We start from the raw sequence: 17,890 nt of genomic DNA on the forward strand, positions 1-17,890 counted from the left end.
AGAAAATACTGCAATGCAAAAAATGTTTTCCTCGATTTAATTACCACCCTAATGTTCAACTTAAACCAACTTGAAACATTGAACCCAGAAACTATGTCAGAATCGTTTGCTGTACGCTCGCAGAAAATCAAACTAAGCTTTGACACAATTGACTCCAAACGCCGACAGGATACGGCAACTCGACGCAGACGCACACATACATACATACACATGTTTATGAATAGGGAAAATGCGAATAAAAATGGTGCCAGACGAAATCTAGTTCGAAGAGCGCCCACCGCGCAAACGAGGCTATAAACATTGGAAAGCACGAGTAAAGCCACAATGCATACAAAGCCACTCACACATACACACACACACACAACGTAATCCAATTACACGTAACATGCAACCAAATGGGATAGAACTATCGATGGCATCAAATGGGCATGAGATGAGAATGTAGGTGAGTGTGCTTGCTTTGTGGGGAGTTGCATAAGAGCATGCATGTAAGGGGTTTAAAATAGACAAATGTAGCGCTCCAATCATGCATATGCCGTATGTAGTGTGTTTATGTGTGGGATCGTATTTGAGTTTCACGTATTTTGTAGATTTTATCGCTGATGTATGCTGAGTTGGTTCAACCTAAAACCAAAAGCAATGAATTCCGGTCTGCTCTTAAGTGCAAATTAGAGAATTTACATAGCAAATATTTAATATTAACACAAAAAAATATGAAAGAAAATGGAATTAAAAACTTCCTGTAAATCAGCAAAATTTTGAAAGTGGTTATAACACTTTCATCAAGTATTCATATACTTTCTCTCAGTTAGGTAAATTTAATAACTTTTTTTTTGCCTTCAAATATGCATTATTTTACAAGAGCGCGGAGACGAAATGAGTACAGTTCCAACAGTTAATTAATTTCAAAGTAAGTGAATAAAATAATTTAATTAAAAGTAACTTACTAAACCTTCTCAAAGTTCCGATATGTGCAAAAAAAGTTACTCGAGGTCAAAGGTCAACATTTTTTTTTAGTGATTTTCAACGAAATCAAGACATAACTTTATTATAGATCATAAAATTATCTGTAAAAAATGTATGCATACTTTTTTATAAGCCTTAGCTTTTAGAGTTAGACTTAAAATTTATAAGTGTCTTGATTTTCTTTTTTTCAAGAATTTCAATTTTCCAAACTGTTGTGAACTGCTCAGGGACTACCAGTAAAAAAATTACACTTGCAGGAACATCTAATATTTCAATCACACAATGAAAAGTTTGAGAACTATTTTTAAAGCAAAAATATTTTAATCTTTTTCTTTAAACTGCGCTTCTGTCAAACCATCTGACGACACATCAAACACTTGCAATGCCATATGTGCTTACCAATATGTACAAAAGAATCTAGCAGTCCGCTAAAGACTTATATGCTTTGCTTTATCGTGTCTTCACAATTTAATAAAGAATGTCTTACAAGCAGACGTTTGTATGTGTTTCTATGTGAACCGATGTATGCAGCTGTCCTTTACTACAAACTTCGACAAACAGAGGGAAACCAGCAAGCAAACACAGATACACACACAACCACATGACGAAAAAGTTCTTGAAAATCGGATGCCGAAGGAAGCAAATTACAGCTAACTTTGCTGCTGAAAGCGAAAAAAAAAGCAAAAAGGAGAAAAAAACATATGAGATTGGAGTTGCTGGCTTAATCGAATTGGAACAACACACGTACAAAGTAAAAGTTACATTTAACATGTGAATTAAAAAGGAGAAAAAATGCGCAAAAAAGTGTGCTTGCTTTGTGGGCGTGTGAGTTTAGGGGCGTAACTTCCGCGTGTAGCTTTGACAGCGTTTACAAACTTAGCTACACAAACAAAGAACGAAGCAGGGAAGAAGTGCGGCGAAGGCTTTATGCCATTCATAATAATGTCATAACGAAAACTCAATAAGTGTAAATGGATGCCACTTCAAATGGAACAATGTGTGATTTCAAACAAAAAGGAGGCAAGTAATGAACTTTAATAGAAGGCAGTTGCTCGTGAAGTTATTAAACACCCGAAGTAAAAGCGAGTTGTACATAAATACCGCAGTTTAATTCATTTGACCACCATAACAGTTATTTTGAGTCGCTTGTGTTAACAAAATGGATTATTAGAAGAAAAAGAAGGTCATATCAAAGCATATGCTCAGGCGTAATTAATTTTTTTTTTTAATGTAGCAACGCATGCAAATTAAAAAGAGAATGAAAATTACAAAAAACGTACGAAATTTTATTTTTTACTTAAATAAAGAAATTATGAAATAAAAATGTAGCATATCCGCAGGCGATGCTTAAAAAAACTATATATGCATATTTTAAATATCAAGTTTTACAAAGAAAATTTCCAAAAAAAAGTTTGCATTTTTGATATAATAAATAAGTGCATAAGTAATATCATAAGTAGCATATCGTCAGGCGCAGGTTAAAAATTGTAATATGTATATGTTTCAAATATCAAGTTTTTGAACTTAAACAACCTTAGTAGTAAATGAAAGTTAACTATTTATGATTAGTATAATTACGTGTCATTTCGTTTTTGCAAAAAAATAAAACTAAAAATTAAACATACCCACAGGCGTAAATTAATATTTTAAATAACTTTTGTATAAGAAAATTAAAAGGTATTACAACAAAACAATAATATATGTAGTATATACTCAGACGTAGAAAAACATTTTAAAATTTTTTTATTTTTTACTTACGTTAAATTGAAAAAAACTATAAATTTAATATTACAACACATAAGTTAGTAGTTTCTTTTGTCACTAACAAAGCAGGACGTTTATCGGCATATATGCAGACGCGATTTTAAAATGCGATTTTTTAAATGAATGCAAACTTAAGGCTGCTAAATTTTACAAAGCCACAAATATTTGAACAACGTACAACATGATTAGGAGGGAAGAAACAAATATAGTAACATATCTGTAAATTAAGCAAAAAAACATTAGCATAACTTTAGGCGTAAATGAAAATTCAAAAATTTTTAATTAACTTTTACTACCTGTATTGAAAAAAAAATCGTGATCGTAATTAAACTTACCCATTATTGGGTGCAAAACTATACAAATTCTAGCATATCCACAGGCGTCATTTAAAATTTTAAATTTTAAAATTTAGTTACTGCAAATTTAAGAACCAAAAAGTTTCGTATGATCATTCCATACTTTCACCACTCCCCTTACATTCATAAACCAAAAATTTAGTCACTCAAATAACTTGAGACTCAAAAGATCACTACTTGCTCAAAGTCATTTACTTTCACAGCGTTCAAATTTACTTAATACTTCAGCCACGCTGCTGTTGCTTGCTCAGGCGTATTTCAACCTACGTCACCTTGTGATGTTGTTTGTGTCATGCGTAGTCGGTGTGTTGCCGGTTGCTGCAATTTTCGCCAATTTTCTTTGCTGCATGGTCTTCCAGTGTCATGAATTTTATTACCTTTTGCCACCCGCTCCACTGTTTTCCTCGCCGAAAACTCACAGAATTCGACAAATGTCTATTTTCATACCATACCGTTACGTGTTGCCAATTTCGTTCGGACATTTCCGCTTGAGTTGCAGTTATTGCCGAAAATTGCTTGCCTTACCAACTTTTCACACATCAACACCTTTGCCGCAAGCGAACTTTTGCCATTTTTTGTAAACACTACGTGTGAGGTAAAATAAAAACTATTTATAGAGAGACTGTCCGTTTATCCATTTCGGCGTTTAAATTGGTATTGGAGTTTAAGCTGAAACATGAATATAAAAATTGGAATCGCCATTCAATGACAAGTGATTATACTATGGTAACAATAATCGCAATTAGTACGATTGACTGATCGACTGGGTTTTAGAATATGACTCTGATTACAGTATGACTAGAAATATGAAACTGAAGTCTCTCAAATTAAAGACTTTTACAATAAGAATGATTTGTTTTATGCTTATACCAATCACAATGACTTAACTAGTATGTGCTTGGCTATGGTTTGTCAATATGACTTAATTCTACAAATGATTAATTTAAAACTAAAATTGTAATTTACGTTGTGATTATAAGAATGATCATGACTGTTACATTTATTTTATTAATTTCAGAATCTTTGATATTAACACCGTCTAATATTTGTAACTATGAAAATAACTAGTGACTTTCAATATTAGAATGGTGAAAAGAATTGAATAAGAAGCCTTAGTGTAATCACTTTAACTACGCAGCTAAGAGTCACAACTATAAATATAAATGTGAAGTTTGCCGCTGTGGTTAACACAATGATCATAATTTCATGTGGGAATAAAAAGATTATATTATTTTTGACTGTGAATGTAACTAAAAAGACTTAGTTTAGTTTGATGACTATAACATTAGTTGATTAAGTCATTGAACGTTTATATATGATTATAAATATTCTATTGACTTTGGCTATTTAAGATTTTGATTTATGGTAATGACTAGATTTATTGCTGTAGCTAATATATGTAGTAGTATAATAACGACTCTGTTATTGAAATCATAACATTTCAATTAATAGTATTTAATTCTCATAAATTAATTAAGTCACGATTGTAGAGCAAATCGAGTCGATTTCACTTGGAAATAATTGTCATGAGTATGCGTCTAAATAACACATCTGATGCCCTTCTTCACACCTTCCACACCTCTTGAAGTTGCTTTCCACTACTTTGCATTCATTCCACTTGAATTAACAGCTACCACTTTCGTTACTTCGTAGTAGATTTGCAAATTTGAGTAGTCGCCTCCAAGACCAACAACTAACACATGCAAACACATGAAGAAAACTCATATATATGTAAATTTCTCTACTCCTACAGACTGTAGTGCTGGATCTCTGCTTTTCATTTTATATTTCACGTCTCTGTGGATGGGTTGCGAGCATATCAGCCATGCAGGTGCGAAATAGTCACATTTGTCCGCTGCAGTTAGGCGTTCAATGCAGAAACTTGGCAACTTAACAAATTGCTGAAACTTGAAATATGGTTACAGCTCGCACGAATGGAAATCGCTTCACCAAGCAACGTGGGCTATCGTGTGGAGTAGACTGTAATGGTGAGGAATACAACTCGAAAGCGTGGCAAGGAAACGAGTTGGAGCAAAGCGTAGTCACTTTGCGAGGACACCACACTGACGAAGATGTAAATTTCTATGCAAATATATACACTCTTAGTTACATATCTTTATTTAAGTTTCTTGCTGTCCATTTAAATAGAAAATATTACCCCAGTGAAGCGGAGAGTCAGGAGAAAAAATATGGTGGAGCATTGTGATAATGGCTTCTGGGGAAACATAGAAATTTTCAGGGCTACAAAATGTCACTTGACGAGGTGTGGATGGTGTTGTAAGATACAATTTAAATAGAGGAGACTCTGTGCTTTTCACAAGAGTGTTTTGGTAAAATAGTGAACGAATAGGCAAGAAGAGAGCGATATAGAGAACTCGCGATTAATAAATATAAAAAAGTTATAGCAAAGAATTTTAAATTGTTCGTGATTTTTTTTTCGACTGTTCAATGTAGAACTTGTATATTTAAAAATCAAGCGGTAATAAGGTTGCCACCTATTTGAAAATATCAAAATAACAAAAATGTTGCAAAAAAGTATCGCTGTAATATTAGTAACATATTAAGAGGTTTAAGAGAGCTTGAGTTTGAAAATAATTTTGAAGTCGAGCTGCCACCTATTTAAATTTTTTAATTTGAAAATATTAAAGAGTTAAATAAATAATTACAAAATAGCTGTCAAACTGAAGTTTTTAAGAGATCTTTCATCTGGAAATATTTCAGGAAGTGTTGCCATAAGCAGAAAAGAAAAAAATCAATAGAACAAAATTAAAGATTATTATATAAGAATCGGTAATAAACGTATGGTCGTTATGAAGCAGCACAGTAAAAAGTTTTGAAAAGAGCTGCCACCCATTTCAGCTTTTTGTTATATTAAATTGAAAATAAAAACTACATTTGTATACATATATTACAGTATACATAAGTAATTAGCTACCAATTAATTAACATTACCATCTGTTTAAAAGCTTTTGAGAAGGTTGCCATTTATTAAAAAAATTTATTTAAAGAATTATTTATAATAAAAACAATACTGTACTATGGGCAACCTTTTAAATAAGGTTGAGCAAATTTACAGTTGATATTTATCGTTTAGTAAGGCTGCCACCTGTGAAAATATATTTAATCCATGCTCATGATAATATAACAAAATGATTACAATATAAGTACCAAACTAAAGACACATAAAAATCTTAGTTATATTTGAAAATATTTTGTAGAAGTGTTGCCACATTTAAAAAAATGTTATATGCCGTTAAATATTGTATATAGAACCAATAAAATATAGCAACAATACTAATATGTGTCAAGAAAATTTAGAAGATTGCAGTTGGTTAATTAAAGTCAGGCTGCCACCTGTTAATAATTTAAATCATTAAATTTTATACGACAAATAAATTCGGTATACAACTAAAGAGCTTTAAAAACGATTATATGTATATGAAAATATTATAAACAGAGTTGCCAAATTTTTTTATTTATATAAAAAAGTTATTCAGTTCTGTATATACATAAAATATATAAAAATGGTTTTTAGAAATATTTCTAAGGGAGAGAAGAGATTAAGTACGATTGAGGCAGAGTGGAACAAACACACATATTCCGAACTAACTCCGCCCACCTACAAATGAACACTTGAAAACAAACATCATAGCCCCCTAAAGTATGATTTTATTTTTCTGTAGCTCTGTATACACATCAAAAGGAGCTAAAGCTTATTGGTGTTTATGCTGTCAATTGCCAGTGGGCGCTTGAAGCTTTCGTAGTTAACTTCTATCTGTGAATGACGAAGATAAAATCGAATTCATGTAGAGTTGCAATAAGACTCGAATAAAAAAACAACAACACTAGTAGAAGGCAGCACTAAGCTCAACTATCATTTGCTGTAATTTAGGACACATTGGCAAAGCCCAAATTTGTGCCAAAGATCAAGCCATAAAACCGTAAATGCAAACTGCATTTCATTGAATTGCACTGCCAGTTATCGTATTGGAGAGTATTTGTAATGAATGACCGAGCTGCGTTTGTGGCTTGCGGTGGTTGCAAGGCAAACAATGAATATTGGAGTTTTTGAAAACATGTCTGCTCCGGGTAAAACGGTAGACAGATACATTTTTCTACGGAAGTTTGTTTGTGTTAAACGCTCATTTGAACAGTAAAGAAGTTGTCGAGTTAGCAAGAAACAGAGAACCTTTTTTAAATTAGTAATGGTATACCATTGTAGGTCCAGACCACTACAAAAACCTTTGTAATTTGCAGAGTTTGCCCAAAAAAGAGTCAGTGGAGATAATTTCTATGCTATTCATTTAGATTTCTAATGTGTTTAAGGCCCCAGCTGTGCTACAAAGTAAACACACCCTAAAAGTAGGCAACGTTTTATATGTTTTTGACTTTAAAAATGAAAGAAAGCTTTCAAAAACAATTCAACTACTCTTTTTAAGAAAAATAAATATTTTCCACACACCTTTATGTAAACTTACACATACACATATGTATGTATGTATGTACATATGCCGATAAAATAAAAATCCTTTTCGAAATCTCTAAGTAACTATTAAGCACTAACCACAACCACTCAACTCCCGCTAAATTAAAATGCTTTCCCTCTCAACTCTCCATGCATTTTCAGCAAACAACAACAATAGCATTGCACAACAACAGTAATAAAAGCAAACAACAACACATTTGTATAAGTGCAGTGAAAACTTTTACCTTTCATCTTTGCGGTGAACCGCACAAAAACGGTATGCCAACTTAATCTATGTAAGCCAACAGAGCAACAACAAAAGCAGTAACACACACACATATACTACAAGCACAGTGTACCGTGCACACATACACTGCTATTTTCATTTGAGTGCATAGAAACATCTCGGGCATTTATTCTTCGAATTTATGTTATCCATTAAGATTTTATTTCGCACATTACACACACTCACACATACATACTCACACACATGGATGCACTCATAGAAAAATATTTATTTTGAATGAAAGTAACAACCCGCTCACACAATAGTGGCATTCACTTTTACCGGCGCTTTTAGGTCATGATAAGGTCTACATACGAACTAACAGTATATTTGCACACACCTACGCACTCGCTGCGGAATATAGAGAAAAATAAAGTTTTACGCTTCGATGCACAAGTATTATTAAACAAGAGAACTTGGATGCAGCGCACAACTTTCAAGAGTAATTCCAAGAAGAACATGATGCTTGGGCAAATGGGCATTCGTAAAAGTGGCCGTTGTAGATTTATAAGCTGGACGAAGTACTAAAACTGCTAGAGGATCGTAAATTCTCGCTTAAAACTGTGTAAAAGTGTTCAGGCATCATTTCTCAAAATGAAAAATCAGCACTATGATAATTTCAATACTCAAATGTCTAAAAGTCACTATAAATGTGAGCTTTATTTTTAGCACACTAAATTTTTGTTGTAATTAAGGGGTTGCCATCTGTTTAAAGATTTGCAGTAAAACAAACTTGGTCTAGGGATAAAGAATTACTGCAATATGACTGAACGACTGCAGTAAAAAACCAATAATTGAAATTTTCGCAATAGTTGCCACCTGTTTATATTTTCAGTTAATTGACATAAAAAAGTTAATAGAATTATAACAACAAAGGTACCAATCTAAAGACATCTTAAAAGCTTCACGGCTGAAAAAATTTTGGAAGTGTTGCCACCTGCAACAATTTTTGTATTCAATCAAAATGCTGAAGTAAATAAGTACTACATAAGGGGCGTCAAACATAACTTGTTTAAGAAATATTTTTATGAATGCTATGTTTTAGACCCTTAACGACCTTAACGGTTCCTAACTTATTTCAAAATTTTGCTGCAAACTGAGTTTGAGTTCCTTCAATGAAAAGTAGAATACTTTTAAAATATGTGTTGAGACAGTAGGCAGCATTTGTTGGGGTTTTCTCGGTAATAAAGGAGAATTACACTTTTTAGAACTAATGACTACAGGCTTTTAATTAATGCGTTCTTACTTTCATACCTATAGGAAGTTGAAAAACAATTTCGTAGCAATTGTGTACGCTGCCTAAAAGTCAAACTGCGTAAAAATGATGGTTCACTGAATATCGGCTGAACTGTTCAAGGGATAGATTCATTAATGAAGCAGCAAGACCCTAGCCGACCTAGAACTTCAAAGTTCCGAAAGTGACTCTTGAACAAGTGACATTTTCTAATTTAAGCGGTCTGTTACTTAAAAGTCCTCAGAAAAGAAATAAAGCACATTTTTAACTGTGATTATAAGAGAAGATTCCGATAGTGACAAAGTAAAAGTCTCAATATTAAGCCCTCGAAATCTCCGTCGACGGGATAACACGAGTCATCAAACATACCAACGTATTCTCCACAAACTCGATACAGTTTTAGCTATTCATATTGGAAATACAGCAGATAGTGAGGGGACATTAATCCTAGATCCCCTGAGTTTTTTGCTGCCGTGAGCTATTTTCTCTAATGGCATTTTACTAATTAGGTACAATAGGTTAAAAGCGTAATTCAATGTCATGCGCATTATATTTGAAATTTAGAAATATTATTAGAGTTTTTCATGCGATAGCTGAGCCAGGCGCCGCTAATGACACTGTCGCAGCGTAATGTGCTTGAAGTAAGTGTTGCGGGCCTTCTAGTTGAATTTAAATTTCACAAGAGCACATGTGTAGCAATACACCGTTACTCACACACAGATACACATGATAGCTCCTTTCAATTTTATGCTTGTGGATGCTTCTTCAGCTGAATTTTCACTTTATAAATATTCCGGCACTTTTCATGTTGTTCGCAGTTGAGCTTTTGCGTATTTTGAGCTAATTAAATATTCAGGCGGTACAAGCGTGCATGTGGCACAAGGACAGCGCAAAACAAGAGCTGCTAGCAACCGTGTGAAGGCAGCTATGAGCTGCAGAGTTGCTGTGGCACAGAATATAAGGCAGCATAAATTGGCTGGAACATTGACAAATTCACAGTGTCATCAGCGTCAGCGCCAGTTACAGCAAGAATGTGGACATAACAACAACAGTGGCAAAAGTAAAAGCAACAAGAGTGGTATGCAGCAAGGCTACACCGCCTAAAAGCAGGCAATAACAATTAGTTGTAAATGCGATATGAGGTGCCTGGCGGTCGTAGCACAGATGTGAGCCTTCTATATGCTATATATTGGATATGTATACATGTATGTAGCCATCAGCATGATGTAGCATATGCAGTTAATAAATTAAGTACAAAATAAATAAATTTCAATTTTTCAGAAAGAAAAAAATTTAAAATTGAAACACGAAAATTACAAAAGCGATCTGATGTTCTGTTTTCTTTTTTTCTCATCTTTAGCAATTATTTAAGACCGCGATATGAGGCTCTGCTTCTAAAACGTAAATTTCTGTTTATATATTGAGGCTTCTCAGCGAAAAACTGGACTAATTTGCATAGCTTCGAAATTATAAAAACTAGTAAACAGAAACCGTAATTTTTCCAACAGATGGCTTTAGTAAGCTGTAACTCTTATAAGGCTGGATACAAAACGAAACTCGAAGTTGGGATGCCACACGAGTTAAAAGAAAAAGACCGCATAGACCGAATTTCAATCAGCGAATCGCTGCTGAATCGTAAGAAAATCGATCTATTTCGGCATATGGTTACTAATGCTACACCAATTTCAATCGGAGACGATCGTGACCGAATCATAGTCAAACGGTGGCAAAGTCAGGATTGGCGGCCAGAAAGGTCTTTACATATGTTTGGTGGTATTGGCAGGGAATCTATTATCAGCTACTCTTCTACGACCAAAATTTTGATTTCAACTTCTTCTGTCAACAATTGGACCGTTTGAAGAATGCAATCGGCCAGAAGCGGGCAGCTTTGGCCAATAGAAGAGGAATTGTTTTCCATTTGGAAAACGTCAGGCCACACATATCGATAGTGAGTCTAGAGAAGCTCCGGGAACTTGGTTGGGTGGTTCTTATTTATCTACCTTATAGTCTAGATGTGGCACCAAGTAATTACTACCTATTCCTGCCTATGGCGAACAATTTTGCTAAAGGAGTTTGTAAAAATCGACTGTCTTAGTTTCGTGGCAATAGAGACGAGGGGACTGAAGTGTCAAGCTTTAAATTTAATAGAACTTCGGTCAAACACACTGGAGTTCACACTATGTAAAAGCAAACCGAGGGCCCAAGTAATGCATTGATAATCATATTGTTTCTTTAAATGGGAGCTCTTATAGATTACGTTATAATTTGTCTGCTTTTTGACGACGTTCAACAATCATAGAGATAGAACAAGTCAATGATATCTTGCTGTTTTTGTAGAAGAAGAGAATACCGAAATAATTTCAAGAAATGTTGTTGAGTTGCTTGTCCTTCGCCGGATATAATTCCATGTCCGCTGCGGTTATGTAGACGAAACTATCGCAGCAACTGGTCAGCCGTATATAGCTTCTGCTAACAGAAAATCTGCTTATCAGATTATCATTATATTATACAGAGTTAAGAAACATTGACGAATTTCTATCAAATCATCTGTCCAGTTTAATCTTTAAAATGCCAAGCATTCATTGTATCAACTTAGATAGCTTTGGCTTTTCACCCCACATCCAATTTATTGCAGATGATGCAGAAGCAGAAAGCGTTGCGCAACTATTATCAGCGTGTCGCTTAAGCAATGATAAATTGTTAGCACTTCGAACAAATGGCAACGACAACAATTTAAAAAAGGACGAATAATATAGATTAGGGTGCATGTGTTGTAGGTCAATGTAATGTTTTCTACTTTATTGCTGCAATAAACAAATGGGGGTGTACAGAGCGTATGCGCAACTATTCACCAATTGATTGAGACAATATTTTGGAATGTTTACGTTAACACAATAACAATAAAAACAGTATATGGTGGTTTAATATCTTAAAAGCTGATAGCTGTATATTTGCACCAACATACTGCTGGAAAGAATGTTAAGTGCACGTTGCTTCTGCTGGTTAATAACAGTGTTATGTTAAAGATATTCTTTTACAGAAGAAGAATTATTTCGGCAACAAATAATTAAAGGGAAAAAATTAAGCAGTAAACATATTAGGCAAAAAGTATTTCAAAAATAAAATTTAATTAATATTAAGTAGGACACATTTTGCATTATAAAATGTAGGCAATACAAGATATTAAAAAAAAATCTGGAAAAATCTTACAAACTGCAGTAGGGCTGCCACTTAGTTATATGATGGAATTTAATTAAATGTGTGCCACAGTATGACTATTACTGAAAAAAATTGTATTAGCCTTTAATTTATACCTTTCTTGCCATAGAGTTACTATCTATCGAGAAAAGAAAAAAAGTTAAATGTTATATAAGCCAATTAATGGTATATTAGGCATGTAACTCACCAATCCGGAAGATGTTTGAGTTTCAATTTAAACATATTTATTGCATCCAGAAGAAAGCATCGAAGGTCCTATAAAGTATATAGTATATAATGCCGAACTAAGACGATTTATCAATGTTTTTCGATCTGTCTGTCAATCTGTCTGTTTATACGCGAACTAGTCCGTCAGTTTTTGAGATATCGAACTGATATTTTGTCTACTTCCTTCCCAAGCAGCTAATCATTTTTCGGAGCCGCCTACTATAACAATACCATATATATCATCATATAAACTAACCAATCAAAATTACGTTCTAGTATAGAAAGCTTTTTCAATTGACGAGATATCTTCACGAAATTTGCCATGAATTATAGTCTAAAGCAATAATGCAATCTCCGAAAAAATTATTCAGGTCGGCTCAGTATAGCATATAGCTGTCATACAAACTGAACGATCGGTAACAAGAGCTTGTATAGAAAGCTCTTACATTTGACTATATATCTTCACGAAATTTGGCACGGACTATTTTCTAAGGCAACGGTATAAGCTAAATTATTCAGATCGGACTATTATAGCACAAAGTTCCCATAAAAACTGAATGTCCAAAATTAAGTTATTGTATGGAAATTTTTTTACTTGTGCTACTATAACTTCAGCGCCAGCGAAGTAATTTTTTTTTTTAACTTCCCGCTAAGAAAATGGAAAATTTTCTAAAAATCGGGAAGATATTGGTTTCACCCCATTTTGCAAAAATCGAGTTCTCAACAGATCTCGACGTTTTGAGGGTCGAGGAAGCTTCCCCGAACATTTCTACGATGATGTCCGTATGTCTGTATGTATGTGTGGATGTATGTGTGTGTGTGTGGATGTATGTGACCCTCTTATAACTTTTAAACGGCTCAACCGATTTGAATAAACTAAACGGCATTCCAAAGGGTTTCATTGCACTTGAATTTCGTGCACTTGAGTTTGGACCCAATCGGACCAGTAGATTTTGAGAAATCTCAAAAATAAAAATTTTGAAAAATTGTTTGACCGATCAACACCAAAAACTAATCAGTTCTAAACCTTGAAAAAACACATCGTTTGCCGCAAACCGGGTCAAAATCGGTTGATTTACTTGCGAGATATTGAAAACGAAAAATTTCGAAGAGCTCAAAAGCAGTGAAAAAAGCGAAATTTGAACGTTAGCGTATGAAATTAGCGGGAAGTTGCAGGGTTGGCCCTTGAGGCCAACCGTTTTCCACATTTTTTTTTTTATAGCCGTAAGTTCAGCTAATAATGAAATCTCAAAAAATAGTATATAAATTCTCTACTAGGAAAATTATTTGTATTCAACTCCTCTTTTTAAATATTTCGACATTTTTTCTGCACATTTCTTTTGGTTTTCCATTCGTCTCTAAAAACAACCATTTATTACGTCAATCAACTATTAACTGTTATTGGTTCGATTACGCACAAGCTTTAGATATTTAAGGGTTAATGGCAGCACATAGATTACTAGTTATCGCTCCTAACCCGAAGTACCGTAATCGTTGCACAAAAACTTTTATAAAAACAGTATGTGCTGCATATGGAAGGGTGCCTTACATACATAAGCACATATGTTAAGAATTAATGATATGTGTTGAAATAAATGTAAGTCATGTATTACTATCGCACACACAACGGTTATTTAAAAAGAAAACCGAGAAGAAGCAATAGATATTCGATGAAATGGATAGCAAAGAAATTTCTATTAACCATATTTTTTTTCATTTCTGATGACCGCCGCAAGTCACTTGACTCTCTTCAAATAGCTTGACGACAACAGCAGCTTTGTGCTGACGATGCATTACGAGTACAAGCTACCTTAAACAGCTCTATTAATGTTCTTTTCTCATTTTTACGCTCACCTTTTCTTTTAAGGGTTTGCAGGATTGAGGCATCAATTTGATTGCTCGCCACCAATTCGCTTCCTCATGTCGCTCGACATTAAGTATATTGCTAATATAAAAAGTTTGTGTCATTTATTTTGCGCTTATCAAGCAATCAGCTTCATTCTTAAAAAGGTTTTTGGCAACGAAAGTCACGGTGAGGGATGGGCTGCTAATGTGCGTGTGTTTGCAAAGCGTTTTTCTCCGAGATGATTAGAATAATTTATGCAATAACTGTGCATTTTTGAGACTTTTTCTATTAGAATCTATTCTATTGCAATCGCAAAAATTTGATTTTTAAAAAGCTAAGCTTGATAGCTGATAATAATAAAAATAAAGATTGTTGTAAATTGTGATATTAAAAATGGTTTTAAAAATTTCTTTAAAATAAATAAAAACAAGTAAAAAATTAAACCTCGGCAACACCGAAGCTATAATACGCTTCATAGCAACATTTTAAACGTGTGCAAAATTGATATCTAAAAACTAAGGGGCTAGTTCGCATATATACAGGCGGACAGACAAGTCCGCAACGAAGTAACGCTAAAGCTAAAAGTACAAGGAATTGCCACATCATACCAAACTCATTGTCAATCAGCACTATATTCAGCTAACATTATCTTCAGCTGAATAAGCGCAGAAATGCCAAAAAAATTGCAGCTTAAGCTTTTTACATGTTTCAGGCTCTATTTAGCTCCAGCCTTAGCCTATGGCTTCAACCAACCGACAATAATATATCGAATTAGACGCGACTCAAACCAATATGAAAATATAGAGAATACGTTTGCTCTGAGTATACGGAAGAGTGCGCGAAAACCGAATTAAGATAAACCTTAAGAGACCGTGACTACCGGCTTAAGGACAGTTCCCAAGACAGTCGGGTCTACGTAACCGGAACGGACCCGGATTTTATGCGGCCAAGGACTGTCAACTCGGCAAAATTCTGCCGCTACAACAACAACAACCGGCTTAAAGCAAACTAATAGAGCATCCCGTAAAGCAATTGCTTGTTTGGTAATATTAGGAACGTCTTTCAAATTGCAAGTTACATAACCGAGATGTCCGAACTGTTATACTAAGCTGCGCCTCTACAACTAACAACTCTAGTTGAAATGAAGAGCAAAGTTTGTCCTTCAAAGGTAAGATTGCTATATAATTCCACTCTTTACAAAACAATCTTTAGATCACGGTGCTTTACTTATATTTCGCTATTACTTTATTAAGAACAATTACATCTTCAAAGTTATGCTTACTCGGCAGAAAATACAAGGTGCGTTCCAAAACAAACAGTAAAAAAGTAACAAAGTAAACTCTAGTGGCGCCATCTATATGTCGACTAGTGCGTTAGAATCTGCTATCTTTTACTCTTGTTTTAAATTTGTTTTAAAATTGTTAAAACTTTTACCGAAACATTTTAATTGATGAAACAAGCTTCTGGCGATGATTGCCTATCCCGTAGCAGAGTGCACGAGTAGTTTCAACGTTTTCAAAGTGGTCGTGAGGACATAAATGACGATGAACATGTGGGCCAACCAAAATCCGTGATCACCGAAAATTCCATCGAAACTGTGCGTGAATGCATAAAAAATCAGCCGAAATCATCATTGAAATTCACGGAAATAGAATTGAACATCTCCAAAACATCGATTTATCGCATTTTGACCGAACATTTGGGCTTACAAAAGGTGTGTGCACGGTTTGTTCCGCACAAATTGACTGACGACCAAAAATTGCTCAGAATTCAACATTCGAAGGACATCATTAAAGAGGCAAAAAAAGACCCGAACTTTCTAATAATAGAATATTAGATATATAATTCAATAAGATTGTGACTGGTGACGAAACGTGATTTTTCAATAAGACACCGAAACGAAACGCCAGAGTGCTGAATGGAAGGCGCCGGTCGAGCCGAAACCCAAATAATCGCGCCTGGAGAAGTCAAAAGTGAAGACAATGCTGATTGGTTTTAATGATTCCAAAGGTATTGTCCACAAAGAATTTCTTCCACCCGGCCAAAATGTTAATGCGGTATTCTACCTTGGAGTTTTGAAGCGTTTGGTGCGCCGTATTCGACGTGTTTGGCCCGAATATCGCGAAGATAGAAGTTGGTGTTTGTTGCACGATAATGTGCCGTCTCATTGATCGATTCACATTTTAACAATCAACCACTCCCCGTATTCACCTGATATGGCACCGTGCGACTTCTACCTTTTCGGAAAACGGCATTTGCCGATGAAAGGAAAGCGTTATGCAGACGTGGAGGCCATTCAAAAGGCTTGCACCGGCATACTGGCGGCCATACCGGGCAACGAGCTAAAACACTCGTTCGACATGCTTTTGGACCGTGCAAAAAGCTGTATTACCGCAGAAGAAGACTATTTTGAATTAATTAATTGATTTTGCCGATAAAACCATTTGTTCTGTCTTTTTTTTTAAGTCCTGTTTACTTTGGAACGCACCTTGCACGTTTTGCTTTATTTTTTCTTGAAATGGAAAATAAGGAATATGAGTACCCTTCTGGGTTGGCAGCTGTCCTGCTAATGTATTTATTTACACTTGAGACTGAAAAGAGCACTGAGAAGACTGCTGATACTCTACTTTAGTATTCTTACTCTTAGTGTTACACTCCCTCTTCTTAAATAAGCAAGCATACTTATAACTGTAAGTAAGCAGTTTTAATGTGCTTTCGAAATCAGTGGCAACGCCTGCTTTGTGCTTTCCGCGCGCTAGCAATAAATAATCTGTTTATTTCCACACTCTACTCTTTTCTAACCTTATGGTGGTCCCTTTTCTCTGGCATTCATTAATAAGTTTGTTTGTTTATTTACTATTTTCTGTTTTCTATATTTTATTTTCGCTTTGGTGACATCGAAAATAATGTGATTAATGCGCGCTACAACACTTGGACCACCAAGCGCACTCCCTCGTTCTCTCTCTCTCTCTCACCCTCTCTCGTTTTCCTTCTTTTGTTGACAATATTACAAACTTAAAGTTGAAGTTTTTTGTTTTCGAAATTTAATTAAAAGTTGTTGCTCCCACCGTAAATTTTTTATGATGCAACTTTTGCCCTGCTAGCGTAGTAATTTATTAGAAAGTTCCGGTTTTTTAAGTACAATAAGTAAGTAGTCATAATTAAGAGCTGTGCTGAAATTTAATTTTACCCATTGTGTGGCTATAGGTGTATAAAAACGGGAGATTCAGTGCAATAGTTTGTTTATGATTTTTTGCTCTACCGATTATGAAACATGATGAGAATTACTAATATTGATTTAAAGAAAAATTAAATATTAAATCTATTTATTTTTAGTTCAATTCTATATTGGACGCTTTCGATTCACCACTTTCTTCCTCGCTTTGATTGGTCTCTGCTCTCTATTCAAAAGCTTGGTATGTGTCAGCAACAACAAAATTATCCAACTGCAGATACAAAAGAAGAGAGCACATGGACATCTCATTAAACTGATAATGCAAGTCTACTTGATTAATACTAGTGTTTGTTCGACTCGTTAGTCTACAAG

The sequence above is a fragment of the Bactrocera oleae genome, chromosome 4, assembly GCF_042242935.1.
Source record: "Bactrocera oleae isolate idBacOlea1 chromosome 4, idBacOlea1, whole genome shotgun sequence".
Lineage (NCBI taxonomy): Eukaryota > Metazoa > Arthropoda > Insecta > Diptera > Tephritidae > Bactrocera > Bactrocera oleae.